At 35.5% G+C, this 25465-nt stretch overlaps 12 non-coding genes and 1 pseudogene across 12 annotated transcripts; all 13 read left to right on the top strand.

Moving 5' to 3' along the window:
* Positions 1–14629: 14629 nt before the first annotated feature.
* Positions 14630–14748, top strand: LOC143738732 (5S ribosomal RNA). Its single transcript, XR_013203982.1, has one exon. It is a non-coding gene; the product is annotated as a 5S ribosomal RNA (ribosomal RNA).
* A 169-nt stretch (positions 14749–14917) lies between these two features.
* LOC143738697 (5S ribosomal RNA) lies at positions 14918–15036 on the top strand. The gene has a single exon (XR_013203947.1). It is a non-coding gene; the product is annotated as a 5S ribosomal RNA (ribosomal RNA).
* Positions 15037–15202: 166 nt separating this feature from the next.
* LOC143738736 (5S ribosomal RNA) lies at positions 15203–15321 on the top strand (annotated as a pseudogene).
* Positions 15322–15490: 169 nt separating this feature from the next.
* LOC143738734 (5S ribosomal RNA) lies at positions 15491–15609 on the top strand. The gene has a single exon (XR_013203985.1). It is a non-coding gene; the product is annotated as a 5S ribosomal RNA (ribosomal RNA).
* Positions 15610–16177: 568 nt separating this feature from the next.
* LOC143738725 (5S ribosomal RNA) lies at positions 16178–16296 on the top strand. The gene has a single exon (XR_013203975.1). It is a non-coding gene; the product is annotated as a 5S ribosomal RNA (ribosomal RNA).
* Positions 16297–18108: 1812 nt separating this feature from the next.
* LOC143738724 (5S ribosomal RNA) lies at positions 18109–18227 on the top strand. The gene has a single exon (XR_013203974.1). It is a non-coding gene; the product is annotated as a 5S ribosomal RNA (ribosomal RNA).
* Positions 18228–18592: 365 nt separating this feature from the next.
* On the top strand, positions 18593–18711 carry LOC143738723 (5S ribosomal RNA). Its single transcript, XR_013203973.1, has one exon. It is a non-coding gene; the product is annotated as a 5S ribosomal RNA (ribosomal RNA).
* A 573-nt stretch (positions 18712–19284) lies between these two features.
* On the top strand, positions 19285–19403 carry LOC143738735 (5S ribosomal RNA). The gene has a single exon (XR_013203986.1). It is a non-coding gene; the product is annotated as a 5S ribosomal RNA (ribosomal RNA).
* Positions 19404–19775: 372 nt separating this feature from the next.
* Positions 19776–19894, top strand: LOC143738721 (5S ribosomal RNA). The gene has a single exon (XR_013203971.1). It is a non-coding gene; the product is annotated as a 5S ribosomal RNA (ribosomal RNA).
* A 371-nt stretch (positions 19895–20265) lies between these two features.
* LOC143738720 (5S ribosomal RNA) lies at positions 20266–20384 on the top strand. The gene has a single exon (XR_013203970.1). It is a non-coding gene; the product is annotated as a 5S ribosomal RNA (ribosomal RNA).
* Positions 20385–21558: 1174 nt separating this feature from the next.
* LOC143738719 (5S ribosomal RNA) lies at positions 21559–21677 on the top strand. The gene has a single exon (XR_013203969.1). It is a non-coding gene; the product is annotated as a 5S ribosomal RNA (ribosomal RNA).
* A 1819-nt stretch (positions 21678–23496) lies between these two features.
* On the top strand, positions 23497–23615 carry LOC143738718 (5S ribosomal RNA). Its single transcript, XR_013203968.1, has one exon. It is a non-coding gene; the product is annotated as a 5S ribosomal RNA (ribosomal RNA).
* A 365-nt stretch (positions 23616–23980) lies between these two features.
* On the top strand, positions 23981–24099 carry LOC143738717 (5S ribosomal RNA). Its single transcript, XR_013203967.1, has one exon. It is a non-coding gene; the product is annotated as a 5S ribosomal RNA (ribosomal RNA).
* The last annotated feature ends 1366 nt before the right edge of the window (positions 24100–25465 follow it).

The following is a 25465-nucleotide window of genomic DNA, read 5'->3' as shown; positions in this document are numbered from 1 at the left end:
TTCATCAGCCATACAGACCAATGGAACATATTTCTGGGTAGATTCATTGAACTTTAATAATCTATACATACGTTTATTCTCCTTGTACGTTTATTCTCCTCAACAATACATTAATCCATGTTTGACCAATTGAACATATTTCTGACCAAAGAGCCATCAATGGGTAACTTACAATTTGTTCTCTTCTGATGATTCATCATCCACAGAGTAGTCCATATTTGATGTAGAGAACATATTTCTGGCCAAAGGGTAATATTCTCATAGTTTTAATGTTACATCAACCATATATTAGTCCATATTTGACCCATTGAACATATTTGTTGCCAAAGAGTCCTGGAACTTTAACTTTCTACACATCCTCATAGTCTCCTGCTGATGTTACATCAAGCATATGTTATTCCACATTTTACCTTTTGAACATACTTCTGGCCAAAGAGTCCTTGAGAAGTCTTTGAGAATGTACAGAAAGTTCAAGATCGAGGACTCTTTCATCAGATATTATATGGTTGATGAAAAATCAAAAGAAGTCCACGAGAACAAATGGTGAGTTACCCATTGATGGCTCTTTGGCCAGAAATAGGTTCTCTTGGTCAAATATGGCCTACTGTACGGTTGATTAATCATAAGAAGGAGTCTGTGAGAATGTGCAGAAAGTTAATGATCGAGGACCCTGGCCAGAAGTATGTTCAAAAGGTCAACTTTGGAAAATTTTGTGGCTGATGAAACATCAGGAGTCTACGAGAATCTATCCTAAGTTCAAGAACAAGGACTCTTTCGTCAGATATTTGTTCAATTGGTCATATTTCAGAATTTTTTAACCTTTTATTTTAAAAACAAAATATCAGAAAGAGCTTTATTGCCAAGTGTGCTTGCACACACAAGGAATTTGTTTTGGTACTGAGGCTTCCAGTGGACATATACAAATACAATACAAATACAACATGAAACAGAATGACTAAACGCAGAACAAACGAACAAAAACAACACAATAGCTGGAGAGCTCCACACCGAGGCAGCCATCCGCGGCGCCATCTGGGATTTCTATGGTTTCATATGGTTTTTCATATGGTTTATGAAACATCAAAAGAAGTCTATGAGAACAAATAATAAGTTACCCATTGATGGCTCTTTGGCCAGAAGTATGTTCTCCACACTGTAAAAAAAAAACGTAAACAAACGGTCAATGACTGGCAGCTACGGCTGCCAAACAAAAACCGTAAAAATAAAGTAAAAGATCGTAATTTAAATGAAATGCAAAAAACGTTTACAGAAAATTTCCTTAAATTTTTTACAGAAAAACGCTGTTATTTTACAGCTATTTCCTGAATTATTATGATCAAACAACTTCATTGTAAAAAAATCCTATAAAAAAACAGTCAAATGACTGTCAGCAACGTCTGCCATACAAAAACCATAAAATTAATGTAAAATATCCTAATTTAAATAAGTGCAAAATACTTTTACAGAAATCTTCATTAATCTTTTTTAACAAAAACACACAGTTGAAACACACAGTTAAAACAGTTATTTCACATTTATTTTCTGATTTATTTACTGAAAAACATGCAGTTAATTACATGCATGATTTGCTTTGAATATATACGTCACTGCATCAGCAACTACACAGTTACTGTCAGTTAAGTAAAGAAACATGCTGCATTTCATCTGTCTTTCTCTGCTCATCCTGAACTGAAGCTCAGGCTCTACTCTTCAACACAATGGTGACACACGAAACACACCATACAGAAACACTTTAAACCCCAACAGAACATTAAACACTACCAGATCTCTCAGGATTGCAGCATCTTCACTTATTACAATCCAGACTTTATTTCTTTCATACTAACATTTTTATTGAGAATTAACAGAGGTTTAGAAGTTGAAGTTTTATTGAAAAGAATAAAGTTTGATGTCACCATGATGGAGATCAGTGTTTGCTTTAGTTGGGCTCTTGAACTTTCAGTGTTTAACTTTAATGTTTCTCTGGCTGCTTTAACTGTTTGTCTCTGATGCAGATTTGTTATGGTAAGGGTCCAAGAGAAACTCTGATCAGATGATGTTAGTCACTTTGTAGTGGTAATAGTCATCATCGTGACCTGCTTCATTGATACCATCTGAAGTATATTATCTGATTATGGCATTAAATATTAATTTTACATGACAAAACTGTTATTTAAGATCCTGCAGTGCTGTGATACTCAGATTTTATGAAGTCATTATACAGAAAATGTTTTGACAGGATCATATAGACTCACTCAGACATCAAGAATCAGCGCATGCATCACAACAATGGTGACAATGAAAAAAACATTTTTTGGTTGTCACCATTGTTGAGATTCATATGTTGATTTGTGATGTCTCTATACAACTACAAAAATTGACCAGTTCAAAACTTTTTTTGTGTAATATATATATATAGATTTTTTAAATGCAGATTTTTATAATGCTGATACCACAATTCAGTTAATAATTAAAGACTTTGAATAAAGCTTAATTCCACCTACATACTCTTTAATCTAAGCTATTACATTCAGAGATTTGAATGACACATCAGTGAATCAGATCATCATATGATGACTATAACATCTTCAAATAATGATCAAGATCATCTGATATTTTCTCCAGCATTTATTGTTATGACAAATGTGTATCAAATACACAGTTAAAGCAGCCAGAGAAAAACAACAGCTAAAAACTCAAGGGTCATGAGCCCAACTAAAGCAGACACTGATCCCAATCATGGTGACATCAAATTTATTTTAAAGTTTTTTACACTTTATTTAAATTAGCATATTTTACTTTATTTTTATGGTTTTTGTTTGGCAGCCACAGCTGCCAGTCATTTGACCCTTTTTTTACGATTTTTTTTTTACAATGAAGGTATTTGATCATAATAATGCAGGAAATACCTGTAAAACAACAGTGTTTTTTCGGTTTATTTAAATTAGCATATTTTACTTTAATTTTATGGTTTTTGTTTGGCAGCCGCAGCTGCCAGTCATTTGACCCTTTTTTTTACTATTTTTTTTACAATGAAGGCATTTGATCGTGATTATTCAGGAAATACCTGTAAAATAACAGTGTTTTTCAGTTTTTTTGATTTAGGATGTTTTACAGTTTTTTGGGGAGCTGACAGTCATTTGACCATTTTATCATTTAACTGTTTTGTTTCTGTTAAATTACAGATTATATTTGTAATTTTACATACATTTTTATGTAATTTAAGAAAACAGAAAGAATACTGTATGAAAAATCCAATCAATTTTCTGTATAAAAAATGTGAATTACTGTAATTTGTCATTAATGTCACAATACCTAAAATAACAGCTGCATTTTTATTTTACAGATATTATTTGTAATTTTACAGTGTTTTGAGTATAATTTAAAATTAAAGAAAATGATCGTCAAAAAATCACAGTTATTTTCTGTAAAATTAGGATTTTTTTTTACAGTGCAGGCAAATATGGAGACTGATGAAATAGCTAATAATAGCATAGTATTATGAATATGAATATAAAGTTCAAGACCCTGCAGCCAAAACATGTTGAGTTATATGGACAGTATGGCAATATGGACAATTATCTGGCTGTTGATACACTGTAAAAAAAATCCTAATTTTACAGAAAATAACTGTGATTTTTTGACGATCATTTTCTTTAATTTTAAATTGTACTCAAAACACTGTAAAATTACAAATAATATCTGTAAAATAAAAATCCAGCTGTTATTTTAGGTATTGTGACATTAATGACAAATTACAGTAATTCACATTTTTTTATACAGAAAATTGATTGTATTTTTCATACAGTATTTTTTCTGTTTTCTTAAATTACATAAATATGTATGTAAAATTACAAATATAATCTGTAATTTAACAGTAACAAAACAGTTAAATGATAAAATGGTCAAATGACTGTCAGCTCCCCAAAAAACTGTAAAACATCCTAAATTAAATAAACTGAAAAACACTGTTATTTTACAGGTATTTCCTGAATAATCACAATAATATACCTTCATTGTAAAAAAAATCGTAAAAAAAAATGGTCAAATGACTGGCAGCTGCGGCTGCCAAACAAAAACCATAAAATTAAAGTAAAATATGCTAATTTAAATAAACCGAAAAAACACTGTTGTTTCACAGGTATTTCCTGCATTATTATGATCAAATACCTTCATTGTAAAAAAATCGTAAAAAAAGGGTCAAATGACTGGCAGCTGCGGCTGCCAAACAAAAACCATAAAATTAAAGTAAAATATGCTAATTTAAATAAAGTGTAAAAAACTTTCAAATAAATTGTATGTCACCATGATTGGGATCAGTGTCTGCTTTAGTTGGGCTCATGACCCTTGAATTTTAACTTATGCTTTTCTCTGGCTGCTTTAACTGTGTATTTGATACACGTTTGTCATAAATGTTGGAAAAAATATCAGATTATCTTGATCATTAATTGATGATGTTATAGTCATCATATGATGATCTGATTCACTGATATGACAGTCAAATCTCTGTATATGATAGCTTAGATTACAGAGTATGTACGTGGAATTTAGCTTTATACAAAGTATTTAATTAATGTCATATTTTTTAACATGACCCTTAGAATATTGTGGTATCAGTATTATAGCAATATGCATTTAATATATATATATATATATATATATATATATATATATATATATATATATATATATATACTACACAAAAAAGTTTTGTCATTTTTTTTTAGTTGTATAGAGACATCAAGTATCAACATATGAATCTCAACAATGGTGACAACCAAAAAAGTTTTTTTTTCATTGTCACCATTGTTGTGATTCATACGCTGATTCTTGATGTCTGAGTGAGTCTATATGATCCTGACAAATATTTTCTGTATAATGACTTCATAAAATCGGAGTATCACAGCTCTGGAGAATGTTTTATAGAAGCTTTGTCATGGAAAATGAATAACTAATATTTAATGACATAATCAGATATTATACTTCAGATGGTATCTATGGAGTTGGACTCTCATGATGACTATTCTCACTACAAAGTGACCAACATTATCTGATCTGAGTTTCTCTTAGACTCTTACCATAACAAATATGCATCAGAGACACACAGTTAATGCAGCTAGAGAAACATTAAAGTTCAACATTAAAAGTTCAAGAGCCCAACTAAAGCAAACACTGATCTCCATCATGGTGACATCAAACTTTATTCTTTTCAATAAAGCTTCAACTTCTAAACCTCTGTTAATTCTCAATAATAATGTTAGTATGAAATAAATAAAGTCTGGATTGTAATAAGCGAAGATGCTTAGATCCTGAGAGATCTGGTAGTGTTTAATGTTCTGTTGGGGTTTAAAGTGTTTCTGTATGGTGTGTTTCGTGTGTCACCATTGTGTTGAAGAGTAGAGCCTGAGCTTCAGTCCAGGATGAGAAAACAAAACTGATGAAATGCTGCATGTTTCTTTATTTAACTGACAGTAACTGTGTAGTTGCTGATGTAGTGACGTATGTAGTCAAAGCAAATCATGCATGTAATTAACTGCATGTTTTTCAGTAAATAAATCAGAAAATAAACGTGAAGTAACTGTGTTTTAACTGTGTGTTTCTGTTAAAAAAGATTGATGAAGATTTCTGTAAAAGTATTTTGCACTTATTTATATTAAGATATTTTTCATTAATTTTATGGTAATTTTGTATGGCAGCCGTTGCTGACAGTCATTTGACTGTTTTTTTATGGGATTTTTTTACAATGAAGGTGTTTGATCGTAATAATTCAGGAAATAGTTGTAAAATAACAGTGTTTTTCTGTAAAAAATGTAAGGAAAATTTCTGTAAAAGTTTTTTGCATTTCATTTAAATTACGATATTTGACTTTTTTTTTACGGTTTTTGTTTGGCAGCCGCAGCTGCCAGTCATTGACCGTTTTTTTACGATTTTTTTACAGTGTATATATGAAGGAGTCATTGAATGTCTTCTTGATGTAAAATCAGAAGGAGACTACATGTATTGAAAGTTAAAAAATGCAGGGCAGATTTAACATCAGGAGTCAACGAGTATGAATAAAAAGTTAAAGATTGAGCTCTCTTTGGTCAAAAATATATTCAGTGGGTCAATAATGGATTTCTGTCTGGCTCACTGTCTGGCTCATAAGAAGTATGTATTAATAATTTATGGTAGAGGACAGAAATATGTTCATTAGGTCAAATATGCACTTCTGTATGGCTGATACAACTTCAGAAGGAGTCAATGCGTTTGTATAGAAAATTATTGTTCGGAGACAATGGGCCAGAAATATGTTCAGTAGGTATATATGGACTAGTCTCTGACTGATATAACATCAGAATAAGTCATAGAGTCTTTGTCCAAAAAAATTCAATAGGTAACATATGGACTTGGACTCCTGTATGGCTGAAATAATGTCAGAAGGAGTCTATGATAGAAAGGTAATGTTCTAGAACCCTGTGGCCAGGAATATGTTTGATCAAATATGGACTACTGTCTAGCGGATGTAACATGAGGAGTCAATTCGTTTTCAGTAAGTTATTGTTTAGGGACTATTGGCTGGAAAAATTTTCAGTTGGTCAGATATCGACCACTGTTGACCACCAGCTGATGTAACATTAGAAGGAGTTTATAAGTACGTACAGAAAGTTCATGATCAATGACTCTTTGGCCATAAATATGTTCAGTAGGACAAATGTGGACTTCTGCATGGCGTATGTAACATCAGAATGAGTCTATGAGTATGAATAGAAAGTTCAAGATCGAGGACTCTTTTCCCAGAAATATGTTCAGTGGGTCAATAATTGATTGCTGTCTGGCTTAATTTTATAAAGAGTAATTTTATAAATAGAAAATTCATGATTGAGGACTCTTAGGGCAGAAATATTTTAATTTGGTCATATAGGCACTTCTGCACAGGCTGATGCAACATCAGAAGTAGTCATAGAGTATGTATAGAAAGTTTTAAATCGAGGACGTCTTGGTCAAAAATTTTCAGTAGATCACATATGTGGACTATATATGGACTATATAACTATATGGCTGAAGTAACATCAGTCTATGAGTATGCACAGATAGTTCATGATCGGTGACTCTTAGGCCAAAAATATGTTCAGTAGGACAAATTTGGACTTCTGTATGGCTGATGTAACATCAGAATGAGTATGAATAGAAATTTCAAGATCGAGGACTCTTTTGCCAGAAATATGTTCAGGAGGTCAAATACGGACTTATCTACGGATGATTTGAATCACCTACATTCTTTTAAAAGTTTATGGAAAGGAGTCTGGCTCTAGGTATATAAATTCAATAAATGTAGATATGTTCTTGTTGGTGAATGATATTTTTTGTAATGTGATGTATTTTGTAAGAAGATTGATACAGTGTATCAATTAATCGATAATACAGTACCAATGTTGATCGATTCGATATGTATACACTTTTTGGATTTTCTAGTTTAGTTTGTAATAATAGCTAGAGAAATGAGGAGTGTCTGAAGAAATAGGGAAACTAGACGGAAGTCAACTTTCTTCAGAATCTCTTCTTTTTTGTTAGGAAAACACGTTTCCCTTGTGTTGTTCCAATCAACATGTATGTTGAGTATGAGTTTGCATCCAAAAATTCTGTCATCATTATTATCACTTTAAATGATGCAAATTGGTTATTTTGAAATAAATAATGGAGGTGAGTAATTCCTTTTTGTTGCCATGATGGGACAGATTTATTGCATAGTTAAAAAATCATGGTTTGTTCTAACTTATGAACTTCTCTCTGGCTGATCCAATGTCATACAGAGTATTTTAGAAGCCAACCCAGACAGCAACATAATAGTGACGGATCTGGGCCACATCTGGAACATGTGGCTTTAACGCGTATACCAGATATGGGCTGGATCTGGGCCATTTTGATGGTGTCTGGGAATGGACGCAATTTATGGTCCATTTTATTTCGCTTTACAAATTCGCTTCCACAAATTCAGTGGTTCAAATTCGACAGTAAATTCAACATTGTCATCCAGGAACTGCAGGAAAAGCAGTAGATTACCGATCATAATCTCCATCTGCTGTTAATTGTCTCACCAGCAGGGAGTTCAAGTGTGTGTTGTTGGCGAAGACCGAACAACAGTTAGAGCAAGCCATTCATTCATAAAAACATATTTATAGAAATGTAAGTGTATTTGTGATTATTATGAGGGCTGTTTTTATGTTTAACTCAGTGTCTTCATGGTCCCTGTGTAGCCTACATGCATCTTTCTCTACCGTGAACGAGATTATAATGTTAATCCCCCAATGCTGATGTACAGATCAAATGGTATAGGCCTACATTTGAGGTAGACTCTTGGTTGTTTAGTTGCCTTTATATCGCGGCGATGTGCTGCAGTACTAGGGTTTCCCTCAATACTTCAGGATTGCTGGACATATAAAACGCGTAACATAGCTTAACTAATACAGTGATATAAAAGACCAAACTCGCACCTTGTTGAGAAGGCTGTAGGCTACTATATGGCTATAGGCAAGCAGATGGACTCAGAATATGAACTTAACGCGCAAAGTTTCACACTACGCATTTCCCAGTGATATACTGGCATTGTAATGACTATTTTTTGTCTAGTATCTAAACTATTGCAGATACAATAGTTTGACTTATATTATATTAAAATGTAGTTTCTTAGGCAAAATGTGATTCAGTGTTCCCCTGCTAATTTCAAACCAGTATGCTAATACAGCTAGCTAAACAGTGACTGACAGAGGTGGGGTGGGTTGTAACACTTCTTGAAAAAGTGTTACAACCATCCCCTATCATACAACTGATTGATTTTAATATTTGTACAGAATGCCCTTACAGAAGGGCAAGTCAGTTAGATCAGCTGCAAAGGTACATGGGACCCTTTGCAGTCTCTGGGCCCACAAAGCTTGCACTCCAGAGTTACCGGTATTCATTTGTAAGCACTGTGACTCTGATTAAGACACACACACACACACACACACACACACACACACACACACACACACACACACACACACACACACACACACACACACACACACACACACACACACACACACACACACACACACACACACACACACAGATATTGTTTTTTGTTAGAAATTGTAATATGTTTATCAAGTATACTGTTAAGTAAGTTCGTTCAAGTAGACACGAAGGCTCACCAAACGTGTTTCTGTGTTTTTTTTGTTTTTTTTTTGTTAGAATCAGTGTTTTTTTTGTTAGTTTTTTTTGTTTATTTTGTTTAAGCTAAATCCTCCCAACAGCGTACGCTGTTTGGGAGGAATTTTGTCTGCGTGTTTTTTTTTGATGGATGGACAAAGGTTAACGGACATTGCAATGGCTGGAGAACCACGAGGGCGAAACGACCACGGACCGGACGAACAACAAAGAGATGGACAAGTTCGGGGGAAAGAAGCGAGAAAGGAGAAAGTGAAAAGGATGTACAAAAAGGAAGCGACAATAACGGTGGATTTAAGAGATGAAAAAGAGGTGAGAGCGATGGATATCATAAAAGCAGTGACGGAGAAGATCGGAGAAGGAAAGATTTTGGCAGTGAGACCTAAACAAACAAATTAATATGAAGTTACACTTGAACGGGAAGAGGATACGGGATGTTTAATGGACGGACTGGATATTAAAGGAATGACATTTGAGGTAAAGAGTCTTCACAACAGGGACTATGTTGTCTCTTTTATGCACCTGCCGGCCTACACTGAGGATGCGGACATTTTTAATAAACTGGAACAATGGGGAGTAATCCCCGTTTCTGTGGTGAAAAGGAGGTTTTATCCGGGTACAAATATAGAGGACGGCACATGCTTTTTAAAAGTAAGGTTCCCAAGGGAGGTGGCGTCACTACCGTACAGTACAAGACTGGAAACAGCTGAAGGACCACAATACTTCAGAGTGATGCACAGTCATCAGGTGAAAACCTGTAGACAGTGCATGAGCCCGGACCATGTGGTGAAAGACTGTCCAGATTTTAAGTGTTTTAAATGTGACGAGAAAGGCCACTTTGCAAGGAACTGCAATGCCGTTAAGTGCCCGGATTGCCGAGAGGTTCTCACTAAATGTGAATGCTGGACGGGACGAGAGGAGGAAGAAGAGGTGCAGGTGAGCGGGCAGGTGCTAGAAAGAGACACAGAAAAGGAGCAAGAAGAAGAAAACGGAGGAAAGGAGACGAGTGAGATTACAGAAAATAAAGGAAGTGAGGAACTGATGGACGATGAGTATAAACAGGGGGAACAAACACAACAAGAGGATGAAAACTGGACACAAATGGACATGAATGTAAGCTTGGAAAGTGAAGTAGACAGAGCAGAACAAAAGGACATGGAGCAGAATGTGGAAATGGAAAAGGAAGCGGAAAATGAAGAAGATGACAATGTAGTTCCATCAAATAAAAGGAGAAGATCAATAAAGATAAAACCGAACACTGAAGGAGCGAGAAAAAGAGTGACTTTAAAAGGTGAGCAACAAAGTATGGATGGAGAGGAGCTGGTAAAGGACTCGGAGGAGAATGAATGAAAAGATGGATTTTAGCAATGTCTTTTTAAGAACTTTTTTTTTGTGTCATGATTTTAAGAATGGTTACTTTCAATGCTAGAGGTTTAATGGATATGAGGAAATTTGAAAAAGTAAAGGAAATGTGTAAAAGAGAAGATGTGATAATGTTACAAGAGACTAACTGGAAAGACTTGCATATAAGTGAAATAAGAAAAAATTGGAATGGAGAGATTTTATACAACAACGGGGATGCAGGAAGAAAAGAGTTAAAAGGGCTGATGGAAGAAAATGAATTGATTGATGTATGGAGGGAAAGAAATGAAAAGAGAAAAGAATTTTCAAGAAGACAAATTGTGGGGAATTTTATTTGTAAAACGAGAATTGATTTTATTTTATGTACACAGAATATGGAAAGCTTTTTAGAAAAAATAAGATATGAAGAAACAAGTTTAAGTGATCACAAACCTATTTTTATGCAAATTGATTGGGATACAGTGAAAAGAGGGCCGGGAGTATGGGTTTTAAACACAGGGATTTTAAAGAATGAAGACTATGTCTTAAGTGTACAAGACATTATAACAAAAGAGGAAGAAAACGGAATGTATAGAGAAGACAAAAGGATTTGGTGGGAAAATGTGAAGTATCTAATCAAAAATTTTAGCATAAAATATTGTGGGATAATTCAGAGATGTAAAAAGGGTAAGGAAAGAGAAATACGAGAACAACTAGAAAAGGAATTGAACATGAATGAAAAAGATATACAAAAAATAAAAGAAATAGAGGAAAAACTGAAAGAAATAGAAGAGAAGAAATATGATGGGGCACGATTAAGAAATAAAGCAAAGTATACAGTGGAAGGAGAGAAATGTACTAAGTTTTTTTTTTGATTTGGAAAGAAGAAGGGGAATTTCACAAACAATTAAAAGAATACATAGGGAAGATGGAGAGATAGTGGAAACAAATGAAGAGATACTAAAAGCAATAAAAGCATACTATGGAAAGCTATTCAAAGCAGAAGGAATAAAGGAGGAAGAAAAACTAGAATTATTGAAACAAATAAAGACCAAAGTAGGAGAGGATGACAAAAAAGAGTGTGACCTAGAGATAAGAGAAGAAGAGATAAAAAGAGCAATAAGTGAACTGAATAAAAGGAAAAGCCCAGATATTGACGGTTTAGGGAATGAATTTTATATAACTTTTAAGGATTTTTTAACCGGTATTTTAAAAGAAGTATATGAAGAGACTTTTAAGAAAGATGAAATGAATCAGAGAATGGGGATGGGATTAATTAAGTTGATATATAAAAGAAAAGGAGAAAAAGCAGATTAAAAAAATTATAGACCCATCACAATGTTGAATACAGATTTGAAAATTTTAACAAAAGTTTTAGCCAACAGATTGAAAGAGGTAATGCCAACCATAATCAAAACAAATCAAGTATTTGGAGTGAAAGGGAAGGACATAGCGGACACAACAATAAGTATAATAGATAGAATAAGGTATATGAAAGAAAAAAATAAGGATGGATATGTTCTTAGTTTGGATTTTGAAAAGGCCTTTGACAGAGTAGAGCATGACTATTTATTTGAGATTTTAAGTGAGTATGGTTTTGGGGAAAGGTTCATCAAATGGATTAAAATTATATATAAAGGAGCAATAACAAGAGTAAAATGTAATGGTTTTTTAACAGAATGTTTTAAATTAACTAGGTCAATAAGACAAGGATGTCCACTATCAGCACTTTTATATTCACTAGTTGCAGAACCTTTGGGATTAGCTGTTAAAAGAGATAAAGAAGTTAGAGGGATAGACATTGAAGAGAGTGGGGAAAATGAAAACATGTTTCAATACGCAGACGATACAACAATAATGGTTAAGGATATAAAGAGTGTTAAAAAAGCAATGGAAGTGGTACAGACGTTTTGTAGGGGATCAGGGAGCAAGATAAATGAAGAGAAAACAGTATATATGAGATTTGGAGGGGCAAGTGTTTTAGCAAATGATTTTAAGTTTAAAGAATCAAAGGAAATAAAGATCTTAGGTGTTTTAATAGGGAAAGATGAAAAATATGTTGAAGAAGTAATGTGGGAAGAAATACTAGGAGGAATTGAAAGAAGGTTCATTTTTTGGAAATTGAGGACTTTAAGTTTAAAGGGGAAAGTTTTGATTGTAAATGTTTTAATGGTAGCAAAGTTGTGGTATGTTTTATATGTGACTTCTATGCCGATGTGGGTGGAAAAAAGGCTGAAAAAATGTTTTCTGGATTTTATATGGGATGGAAAACCTCCAAGAATTGTATATAATACTATAATAGGAGAAGTTGGAAAGGGAGGGATGGGATTGATAGATGTTGAACAAAGAAAAAATAGCTTAAGAGTTAAAGTAATAAAAAAGTATCTGGATGAGAAAAGTAAAACAACGTGGAAAAAGACGATGGAATATTTTTTAAATAAAGCTGGGAATTTTAATTTGGGAGATAATATTTTATGGATGAAAACTAAGAATTGGATGGTGAAAGGAATGCCAGATTTTTACAGAGAATTGATGAGTGCTTGGGGGAAATTTTTAACTATTGTTAATTTTAATCCTCAAGGTAGAGAGAGCATTTTAAACCAGCCTTTATTCCTAAACAGCGGCATTTCAAATCAGGGGAATGTGATTTTTTTAAAGAAATGGTGGGATGTTGGGATCACAAGAGTTAGAGATATTTTATATGAATTTAAAGAGGGATTTTTACCATTACAGTATATAATAGATACAATGGAAGTGGCAAAAGAGGATTTTAATGAACAAGAACTACAAAATAAGTATGAAATAATGAAAGAAGCAATTCCCAAAAAGTGGATAAAAAGAATAGAAGATATGTAAGAAGAGAAACAAGGGAAAGAAGTGCATATAAAGATGGGAGAAAAACTATATGCTTTTAATGAACGTACTGTGAAAATGCTTTACTGTTTTTTTAGAGAGGGGATTTTCAGGAAACCAAAAGCCAATGAGTACTGGGTACAGAAATACAAAGATTTAAAAGATGAGGATATATGGAATAACATGAAAGGTACAATGACAGACGCGAAATTGGAGAGTTTTGAATATTTAATCAGACACAGAGCAATTTTTACTGACATTATTTTTAAAAAAATCCACATGGAACTAAGTGAAACGTGTAAAGTGTGTAATGTGGAAGATGAAAGTTTTTTACACTTGTTTTTAAATTGTAGAGAATTGGAAGATTTTAATGAAAAGGGAAAAAGATTGATTGAAATGTTGAGAGGGGAATTAAAGGAGAAGACTGTAGAATGGAACAGAGTGGTGATGTTTGGGATGGAAGAAAAGGGTAAAACCAAAAGTTTTATTAATCTGTGTGTGATGCTAATGAAAAGTGCAATATGGGAGAGAAGAATTGTAGCAAAAAAGGAAAAAATTGTGTTGGATGTTTGGATGGTTTTTAAAAGGAAAACTGAATTGTATATTGAAGGATTGTATGAGTATTTTAAATGTGAAAATAAGTTGGATGTTTTTTATGATGTTTTTACCCCAAAAGTTTGTGGTGTTTTAAAGGATCTAATGTGGAGGTTGCCTGGAAGTGAATAAGTTTTTAAAAAAATGATGGAAATGATATGTGATGTAGAATGGTTGTGGAAGAAAATATGTATTTTTTAATTTCTATTGATTTTATTATATTTTATTGATTGAAATTTTTGCAATAAAAAAAAAAAAAAAAAAAAAAAGGCACGGCCGATCTCGTCTGATCTCGGAAGCTAAGCAGGGTCGGGCCTGGTTAGTACTTGGATGGGAGACCGCCTGGGAATACCAGGTGCTGTAAGCTTTTTAAAAAAAAAAAAAAAAAAAAAGGCATGCCCGATCTCGTCTGATCTCGGAAGCTAAGCAGGGTCGGGCCTGGTTAGTACTTGGATGGAAGACCGCCTGGGAATACCAGGTGCTGTAAGCTTTTTATAAAAAAAAAAAGAGTCCCTGAGCTTCTTCAAAAAGCCTTAAAAAGTCTCTGAGATTCTTCAGAAAGCATGAAAGAGTTTGAGTTTTTTCAAAAGTTCTTCTTAGTTTTCTTCACTAATGGTCTAACCTTTTAAATAGCCCAATTTTGGCAGCAGTTTTCGCTTACGGCCATACCACCTTGGGCACGCCCGATCTCGTCTGATTTCGGAAGCTAAGCAGGGTCGGACCTGGTTAGTACTTGGATGGGAGACCGCCTGGGAATACCAGGTGCTGTAAGCTTTTTAAAAAAATAAATAAAAAGAGTCCCTGAGCTTCTTCAAAAAGCCTTAAAAAGTCTCTGAGATTCTTCAGAAAGCATGAAAGAGTTTGAGTTTTTTCAAAAGTTCTTCTGAGTTTTCTTCACTAATGGTATAACCTTTTAAATAGCCCAATTTTGGCAGCAGTTTTCGCTTACGGCCATACCACCTTGGTTACGCCCGATCTCGTCTGATCTCGGAAGCTAAGCAGGGTAGGGCCTGGTTAGTACTTGGATGGGAGACCGCCTGGGAATACCAGGTGCTGTAAGCTTTAAAAAAAAAAAAAAAAAAAGAGTCCCTGAGCTTCAAAAAGCCTTAAAAAGTCTCTGAGATTCTTCAGAAAGCATGAAAGAGTTTGAGTTTTTTCAAAAGTTCTTCTTAGTTTTCTTCACTAATGGTCTAACCTTTTAAATAGCCCAATTTTGGCAGCAGTTTTCGCTTACGGCCATACCACCTTGGGCACGCCCGATCTTGTCTGATTTCGAAACCTAAGCAGGGTCGGACCTGGTTAGAACTTGGATGGGAGACCGCCTGGGAATACCAGGTGCTGTAAGCTTTTTAAAAAAATAAATAAAAAGAGTCCCTGAGCTTCTTCAAAAAGCCTTAAAAAGTCTCTGAGATTCTTCAGAAAGCATGAAAGAGTTTGAGTTTTTTCAAAAGTTCTTCTGAGTTTTCTTCACTAATGGTATAACCTTTTAAATAGCCCAATTTTGGCAGCAGTTTTCGCTTACGGCCATACCACCTTGGGCACGCCCGATCTCGTCTGATCTCGGAAGCTAAGCAGGGTCGGGCCTGGTTAGTACTTGGATGGGAGACCGCCTGGGAATACCAGCTGCTGTAAGCTTTAAAAAAAAAAAAAAAAAGAGTCCCTGAGCTTCAAAAAGCCTTAAAAAGTCTCTGAGATTCTTCAGAAAGCATGAAAGAGTTTGAGTTTTTTTAAAAGTTCTTCTTAGTTTTCTTCACTAATGGTCTAACCTTTTAAATAAGGCCTGGTTAGTACTTGGATTGGAGGCCGCATGGGAATACTAGGTGTTGTAAGCTTTTTTAAGAAAAAAAAAAAGAGTCCCTGAGCTTCTTCAAAAAGCCTTAAAAAGTCTCTGAGATTCTTCAGAAAGCATGAAAGAGTTTGAGTTTTTTTCAAAAGTTCTTCTTAGTTTTCTTCACTAATGGTCTAACCTTTTAAATAAGGCCTGGTTAGTACTTGGAATGGAGACCGCATGGGAATACCCCCCATAAGCTTGTAAGCTTTTTTATGAAAAAAAAAGAGTCCCTGAGCTTCTTCAAAAAGCCTTAAAACGTCTCTGAGATTCTTCAGAAAGCATGAAAGAGTTTGAGTTTTTTCAAAAGTTCTTCTTAGTTTTCTTCACTAATGGTCTAACCTTTTAAATAGCCCAATTTTGGCAGCAGTTTTCGCTTACGGCCATACCACCTTGGGCACGCCCGATCTCGTCTGATCTCGGAAGCTAAGCAGGGTCGGGCCTGGTTAGTACTTGGATGGGAGACCGCCTGGGAATACCAGGTGCTGTAAGCTTTAAAAAAATAAAATAAAAAAAAGAGTGCCTGAGCTTCAAAAAGCCTTAAAAAGTCTCTGAGATTCTTCAGAAAGCATGAAAGAGTTTGAGTTTTTTCAAAAGTTCTTCTTAGTTTTCTTCACTAATGGTCTAACCTTTTAAATAAGGCCTGGTTAGTACTTGGATGGGAGGCTGCATGGGAATACTAAGTGTTGTAAGCTTTTTTAAGAAAAAAAAAAGAGTCCCTGGGCTTCTTCAAAAAGCCTTAAAAAGTCTCTGAGATTCTTCAGAAAGCATGAAAGAGTTTGAGTTTTTTCAAAAGTTCTTCTTAGTTTTCTTCACTAATGGTCTAACCTTTTAAATAAGGCCTGGTTAGTACTTGGATGGGAGGCCGCATGGGAATACTAGGTGTTGTAAGCTTTTTTAAGAAAAAAAAAAAGAGTGCCTGAGCTTCTTCAAAAAGCCTTAAAACGTCTCTGAGATTCTTCAGAAAGCATGAAAGAGTTTGAGTTTTTTCAAAAGTTCTTCTTAGTTTTCTTCACTAATGGTCTAACCTTTTAAATAGTAGGGGTTGGGGAAAAAATCGATTCTTAGATGCATCGCGATGCGGACGTGGACGATTCTGAATCGATTCACAAATGTCAAAAATCGATTTTCAACAAAAAAAAATTTTTTTTTTTTTAGATATGTAGCCTATTTACAATGACGTAATATTGACGGAACGCAAAAGACGGAACTCTGAAGCGCGGGAGTGCAGTGCCCGGACCGTCTGTCTGTGGCGTGCGCACATAACAGAGACGCGATGGCTGAGCGCGAAATCCAAACACCCTCCTCGTTAAAAGCTGACGTGTGGAAATATTTTGGCTTCTATGAAGTTGAAGGGGGAAAGGAGCTGGACAAGAGCCACACTAGTTGTAAGCTTTGTAGAATAAAACTAAAATATTTTGGCAACACGACAAATATGAGAAGCCATATGACACGTTTCCACCCAGAGGAGGAAAAACACTCGGCTGTACCAGAGCCGTTTCTCTCTATGGCTCTGGGCTGTACCGGTGTTCAGACGATTTCTGCTGCGTTGTCGAAAAATGCTACCCAAACGCGAATCGATCATAGATAATGTTGATTCATTCTCTATTGTTTCCATAATGGTGTAAATCTCACAATATTATAACATCGTTATTTCATTTTAATCAGGGTAAGTGTATGGGGAGCATATTTGGCTATTTTAAATGAACTAGCAATTATCACATTTGATATAACAAGTAAAAATGATATTATTATATGAAATAAAATTATAATAAAATTCGAAGTTAAGAGTACAGTATAATGTACTGTTTTTATTTTTAAAACGGTGTGAAAAGTAAAAATTATCATCAAATATTCATCTTTGACCTGTCAAAGTTTCCTACAAGTCTCCACAGCAAGGATGCATAGATTTATGGGCGTGGTAAGCAGAAGAAAAATGAGTCTGCACATGCACCAGTAAGTAGCACATCTCGATGGGTAGCATGAATCGTCAGAACACCTGTTGTTGTTATATTATTAATTTACTACAAGTATGCTGCTAGTTCAGGCACACATTTATTTTCCTGTTGGTTCTTTGCAATGTTAATAAAATATATTGTACGTTAATTCTTTATGGGTCATTACTTTGTACTTTTAAAGCAAAGTATTTATATTCACACACACACACACACACACACAAAAGATTCAGATAATCGATAATCGCTTTTGAATCGAATCGCAGGCCTCTGAATCGTAATCGAATCGAATCGTGAGGTGCCTAGAGATTCCCACCCCTATTAAATAGCCCAATTTTGGCAGCAGTTTTCGCTTACGGCCATACCACCTTGGGCACGCCCGATCTCGTCTGATCTCGGAAGCTAAGCAGGGTCGGGCCTGGTTAGTACTTGGATGGGAGACCGCCTGGGAATACCAGGTGCTGTAAGCTTTAAAAAAAAAAAAAAAAAAGTCCCTGAGCTTCTTCAAAAAGCCTTAAAAAGTCTCTGAGATTCTTCAGAAAGCATGAAAGAGTTTGAGTTTTTTCAAAAGTTCTTCTTAGTTTTCTTCACTAATGATCTAACCTTTTAAATAAGGCCTGGTTAGTACTTGGATGGGAGGCCGCATGGGAATACTAGGTGTTGTAAGCTTTTTTAAGAAAAAAAAAAGAGTGCCTGAGCTTCTTCAAAAAGCCTTAAAACGTCTCTGAGATTCTTCAAAAAGCATGAAAGAGTTTGAGTTTTTTCAAAAGTTCTTCTTAGTTTTCTTCACTAATGGTCTAACCTTTTAAATAGCCCAATTTTGGCAGCAGTTTTCGCTTACGGCCATACCACCTTGGGCACGCCCGATCTCGTCTGATCTCGGAAGCTAAGCAGGGTCGGGCCTGGTTAGTACTTGGATGGGAGACCGCCTGGGAATACCAGGTGCTGTAAGCTTTAAAAAAAAAAAAAAAAAAAAAAAGAGTGCCTGAGCTTCAAAAAGCCTTAAAAAGTCTCTGAGATTCTTCAGAAAGCATGAAAGAGTTTGAGTTTTTTCAAAAGTTCTTCTTAGTTTTCTTCACTAATGGTCTAACATTTTAAATAAGGCCTGGTTAGTACTTGGATGGGAGGCTGCATGGGAATACTAAGTGTTGTAAGCTTTTTTAAGGAAAAAAAAAAAGAGTCCCTGAGCTTCTTCAAAAAGCCTTAAAAAGTATCTGAGATTCTTCAGAAAGCATGAAAGAGTTTGAGTTTTTTCAAAAGTTCTTCTTAGTTTTCTTCACTAATGGTCTAACCCTTAAAATAAGGCCTGGTTAGTACTTGGATGGGAGGCCGCATGGGAATACTAGTTGTTGTAAGCTTTTTTAAGAAAAAAAAAAAAAGAGTCCCTGAGCTTCTTCAAAAAGCCTTATAAAGTCTCTGAGATTCTTCAGAAAGCATGAAAGAGTTTGAGTTTTTTCAAAAGTTCTTCTTAGTTTTCTTCACTAATGGTCTAACCTTTTAAATAGCCCAATTTTGGCAGCAGTTTTCGCTTACGGCCATACCACCTTGGGCACGCCCGATCTCGTCTGATCTCAGAAGCTAAGCAGGGTCGGGCCTGTTTAGTACCTGGATGGGAGACCGCCTGGGAATACCAGGTGCTGTAAGCTTTTAAAAAAAATTTAAAAAAAAAAAGAGTGCCTGAGCTTCAAAAAGCCTTAAAAAGTCTCTGAGATTCTTCAGAAAGCATGAAAGAGTTTGAGTTTTTTCAAAAGTTCTTCTTAGTCTTCTTCACTAATGGTCTAACCTTTTAAATAAGGCCTGGTTAGTACTTGGATGGGAGGCCGCATGGGAATACTAGGTGTTGTAAGCTTTTTTAAGAAAAAAAAAAAAAGAGTCCCTGAGCTTCTTCAAAAAGCCTTAAAAAGTCTCTGAGATTCTTCAGAAAGCATGAAAGAGTTTGAGTTTTTTCACAAGTTCTTCTTAGTTTTCTTCACTAATGGTCTAACCTTTTAAATAGCCCAATTTTGGCAGCAGTTTTCGCTTACGGCCATACCACCTTGGGCACGCCCGATCTCGTCTGATCTCGGAAGCTAAGCAGGGTCGGGCCTGGTTAGTACTTGGATGGGAGACCGCCTGGGAATACCAGGTGCTGTAAGCTTTTAAAAAAAATAAAAAAAATAAAAAGAGTGCCTGAGCTTCAAAAAGCCTTAAAAAGTCTCTGAGATTCTTTAGAAAGCATGAAAGAGTTTGAGTTTTTTCAAAAGTTCTTCTTAGTTTTCTTCACTAATGGTCTAACCTTTTAAATAAGGCCTGGTTAGTACTTGGATGGGAGGCCGCATGGGAATACTAGGTGTTGTAAGCTTTTTTAAGAAAAAAAAAAAGAGTGCCTGAGCTTCTTCAAAAAGCCTTAAAACGTCTCTGAGATTCTTCAGAAAGCATGAAAGAGTTTGAGTTTTTTCAAAAGTTCTTCTTAGTTTTCTTCACTAATGGTCTAACCTTTTAAATAGCCCAATTTTGGCAGCAGTTTTTGCTTACGGCCATACCACCTTGGGCACGCCCGATCTCGTCTGATCTCGGAAGCTAAGCAGGGTCGGGCCTGGTTAGTACTTGGATGGGAGACCGCCTGGGAATACCAGGTGCTGTAAGCTTTTAAAAAAAAAATTTAAAAAAAAGAGTGCCTGAGCTTCAAAAAGCCTTAAAAAGTCTCTGAGATTCTTCAGAAAGCATGAAAGAGTTTGAGTTTTTTCAAAAGTTCTTCTTAGTCTTCTTCACTAATGGTCTAACCTTTTAAATAAGGCCTGGTTAGTACTTGGATGGGAGGCCGCATGGGAATACTAGGTGTTGTAAGCTTTTTTAAGAAAAAAAAAAAAGAGTCCCTGAGCCTCTTCAAAAAGCCTTAAAAAGTCTCTGAGATTCTTCAGAAAGCATGAAAGAGTTTGAGTTTTTTCAAAAGTTCTTCTTAGTTTTCTTCACTAATGGTCTAACCCTTAAAATAAGGCCTGGTTAGTACTTGGATGGGAGGCCGCATGGGAATACTAGTTGTTGTAAGCTTTTTTAAGAAAAAAAAAAAAGAGTCCCTGAGCTTCTTCAAAAAGCCTTATAAAGTCTCTGAGATTCTTCAGAAAGCATGAAAGAGTTTGAGTTTTTTCAAAAGTTCTTCTTAGTTTTCTTCACTAATGGTCTAACCTTTTAAATAAGGCCTGGCTAGTACTTGGATGGGAGGCCGCATGGGAATACTAAGTGTTGTAAGCTTTTTTAAGAAAAAAAAAAAAAGAGTCCCTGGGCTTCTTCAAAAAGCCTTAAAAAGTCTCTGAGATTCTTCAGAAAGCATGAAAGAGTTTGAGTTTTTTCAAAAGTTCTTCTTAGTTTTCTTCACTAATGGTCTAACCTTTTAAATAAGGCCTGGTTAGTACTTGGATGGGAGGCTGCATGGGAATACTAAGTGTTGTAAGCTTTTTTAAGAAAAAAAAAAAAAGAGTCCCTGAGCTTCTTCAAAAAGCCTTAAAAAGTCTCTGAGATTCTTCAGAAAGCATTAAAGAGTTTGAGTTTTTTCAAAAGTTCTTCTTAGTTTTCTTCACTAATGATCTAACCTTTTAAATAAGGCCTGGTTAGTACTTGGATGGGAGGCCGCATGGGAATACTAGGTGTTGTAAGCTTTTTTAAGAAAAAAAAAAGAGTGCCTGAGCTTCTTCAAAAAGCCTTAAAACGTCTCTGAGATTCTTCAAAAAGCATGAAAGAGTTTGAGTTTTTTCAAAAGTTCTTCTTAGTTTTCTTCACTAATGGTCTAACCTTTTAAATAGCCCAATTTTGGCAGCAGTTTTCGCTTACGGCCATACCACCTTGGGCACGCCCGATCTCGTCTGATCTCGGAAGCTAAGCAGGGTCGGGCCTGGTTAGTACTTGGATGGGAGACCGCCTGGGAATACCAGGTGCTGTAAGCTTTAAAAAAAAAAATAAAAAAAAAGAGTGCCTGAGCTTCAAAAAGCCTTAAAAAGTCTCTGAGATTCTTCAGAAAGCATGAAAGAGTTTGAGTTTTTTCAAAAGTTCTTCTTAGTTTTCTTCACTAATGGTCTAACCTTTTAAATAAGGCCTGGTTAGTACTTGGATGGGAGGCCGCATGGGAATACTAAGTGTTGTAAGCTTTTTTAAGAAAAAAAAAAAGAGTCCCTGGGCTTCTTCAAAAAGCCTTAAAAAGTCTCTGAGATTCTTCAGAAAGCATGAAAGAGTTTGAGTTTTTTCAAAAGTTCTTCTTAGTTTTCTTCACTAATGGTCTAACCTTTTAAATAAGGCCTGGTTAGTACTTGGATGGGAGGCCGCATGGGAATACTAGGTGTTGTAAGCTTTTTTAAGAAAAAAAAAAAGAGTGCCTGAGCTTCTTCAAAAAGCCTTAAAACGTCTCTGAGATTCTTCAGAAAGCATGAAAGAGTTTGAGTTTTTTCAAAAGTTCTTCTTAGTTTTCTTCACTAATGGTCTAACCTTTTAAATAGTAGGGGTGGGGGAAAAAATCGATTCTTAGATGCATCGCGATGCGGACGTGGACGATTCTGAATCGATTCACAAATGTCAAAAATCGATTTTCAACAAAAAAAAATTTTTTTTTTTTTAGATATGTAGCCTATTTACAATGACGTAATATTGACGGAACGCAAAAGACGGAACTCTGAAGCGCGGGAGTGCAGTGCCCGGACCGTCTGTCTGTGGCGTGCGCACATAACAGAGACGCGATGGCTGAGCGCGAAATCCAAACACCCTCCTCGTTAAAAGCTGACGTGTGGAAATATTTTGTCTTCTATGAAGTTGAAGGGGGAAAGGAGCTGGACAAGAGCCACACTAGTTGTAAGCTTTGTAGAATAAAACTAAAATATTTCGGCAACACGACAAATATGAGAAGCCATATGACACGTTTCCACCCAGAGGAGGAAAAACACTCGACTGTACCAGAGCCGTTTCTCTCTATGGCTCTGGGCTGTACCGGTGTTCAGACGATTTCTGCTGCGTTGTCGAAAAATGCTACCCAAACGCGAATCGATCATAGATAATGTTGATTCATTCTCTATTGTTTCCATAATGGTGTAAATCTCACAATATTATAACATCGTTATTTCATTTTAATCAGGGTAAGTGTATGGGGAGCATATTTGGCTATTTTAAATGAACTAGCAATTATCACATTTGATATAACAAGTAAAAATGATATTATTATATGAAATAAAATTATAATAAAATTCGAAGTTAAGAGTACAGTATAATGTACTGTTTTTATTTTTAAAACGGTGTGAAAAGTAAAAATTATCATCAAATATTCATCTTTGACCTGTCAAAGTTTCCTACAAGTCTCCACAGCAAGGATGCATAGATTTATGGGCGTGGTAAGCAGAAGAAAAATGAGTCTGCACATGCACCAGTAAGTAGCACATCTCGATGGGTAGCATGAATCGTCAGAACACCTGTTGTTGTTATATTATTAATTTACTACAAGTATGCTGCTAGTTCAGGCACACATTTATTTTCCTGTTGGTTCTTTGCAATGTTAATAAAATATATTGTACGTTAATTCTTTATGGGTCATTACTTTGTACTTTTAAAGCAAAGTATTTATATTCACACACACACACACACACACACACACACAAAAGATTCAGATAATCGATAATCGCTTTTGAATCGAATCGCAGGCCTCTGAATCGTAATCGAATCGAATCGTGAGGTGCCTAGAGATTCCCACCCCTATTAAATAGCCCAATTTTGGCAGCAGTTTTCGCTTACGGCCATACCACCTTGGGCACGCCCGATCTCGTCTGATCTCGGAAGCTAAGCAGGGTCGGGCCTGGTTAGTACTTGGATGGGAGACCGCCTGGGAATACCAGGTGCTGTAAGCTTTAAAAAAAAAAAAAAAAAAGTCCCTGAGCTTCTTCAAAAAGCCTTAAAAAGTCTCTGAGATTCTTCAGAAAGCATGAAAGAGTTTGAGTTTTTTCAAAAGTTCTTCTTAGTTTTCTTCACTAATGATCTAACCTTTTAAATAAGGCCTGGTTAGTACTTGGATGGGAGGCCGCATGGGAATACTAGGTGTTGTAAGCTTTTTTAAGAAAAAAAAAAGAGTGCCTGAGCTTCTTCAAAAAGCCTTAAAACGTCTCTGAGATTCTTCAAAAAGCATGAAAGAGTTTGAGTTTTTTCAAAAGTTCTTCTTAGTTTTCTTCACTAATGGTCTAACCTTTTAAATAGCCCAATTTTGGCAGCAGTTTTCGCTTACGGCCATACCACCTTGGGCACGCCCGATCTCGTCTGATCTCGGAAGCTAAGCAGGGTCGGGCCTGGTTAGTACTTGGATGGGAGACCGCCTGGGAATACCAGGTGCTGTAAGCTTTAAAAAAAAAATAAAAAAAAAGAGTGCCTGAGCTTCAAAAAGCCTTAAAAAGTCTCTGAGATTCTTCAGAAAGCATGAAAGAGTTTGAGTTTTTTCAAAAGTTCTTCTTAGTTTTCTTCACTAATGGTCTAACCTTTTAAATAAGGCCTGGTTAGTACTTGGATGGGAGGCCGCATGGGAATACTAAGTGTTGTAAGCTTTTTTAAGAAAAAAAAAAAGAGTCCCTGGGCTTCTTCAAAAAGCCTTAAAAAGTCTCTGAGATTCTTCAGAAAGCATGAAAGAGTTTGAGTTTTTTCAAAAGTTCTTCTTAGTTTTCTTCACTAATGGTCTAACCTTTTAAATAAGGCCTGGTTAGTACTTGGATGGGAGGCCGCATGGGAATACTAGGTGTTGTAAGCTTTTTTAAGAAAAAAAAAAAGAGTGCCTGAGCTTCTTCAAAAAGCCTTAAAACGTCTCTGAGATTCTTCAGAAAGCATGAAAGAGTTTGAGTTTTTTCAAAAGTTCTTCTTAGTTTTCTTCACTAATGGTCTAACCTTTTAAATAGTAGGGGTGGGGGAAAAAATCGATTCTTAGATGCATCGCGATGCGGACGTGGACGATTCTGAATCGATTCACAAATGTCAAAAATCGATTTTCAACAAAAAAAAATTTTTTTTTTTTTAGATATGTAGCCTATTTACAATGACGTAATATTGACGGAACGCAAAAGACGGAACTCTGAAGCGCGGGAGTGCAGTGCCCGGACCGTCTGTCTGTGGCGTGCGCACATAACAGAGACGCGATGGCTGAGCGCGAAATCCAAACACCCTCCTCGTTAAAAGCTGACGTGTGGAAATATTTTGTCTTCTATGAAGTTGAAGGGGGAAAGGAGCTGGACAAGAGCCACACTAGTTGTAAGCTTTGTAGAATAAAACTAAAATATTTCGGCAACACGACAAATATGAGAAGCCATATGACACGTTTCCACCCAGAGGAGGAAAAACACTCGGCTGTACCAGAGCCGTTTCTCTCTATGGCTCTGGGCTGTACCGGTGTTCAGACCATTTGTGCTGCGTTGTCGAAAAATGCTACCCAAACGCGAATCGATCATAGATAATGTTGATTCATTCTCTATTGTTTCCATAATGGTGTAAATCTCACAATATTATAACATCGTTATTTCATTTTAATCAGGGTAAGTGTATGGGGAGCATATTTGGCTATTTTAAATGAACTAGCAATTATCACATTTGATATAACAAGTAAAAATGATATTATTATATGAAATAAAATTATAATAAAATTCGAAGTTAAGAGTACAGTATAATGTACTGTTTTTATTTTTAAAACGGTGTGAAAAGTAAAAATTATCATCAAATATTCATC

Source organism: Siphateles boraxobius, unplaced genomic scaffold (genome assembly GCF_051911475.1).
Source record: "Siphateles boraxobius isolate OS27281-9 unplaced genomic scaffold, OSU_SipBor_1 15, whole genome shotgun sequence".
NCBI classification, from domain to species: domain Eukaryota; kingdom Metazoa; phylum Chordata; class Actinopteri; order Cypriniformes; family Leuciscidae; genus Siphateles; species Siphateles boraxobius.
The sequence above is the reverse complement of the archived record's forward strand: the minus strand, read 5'-3'. Positions and strand labels throughout refer to the sequence as shown.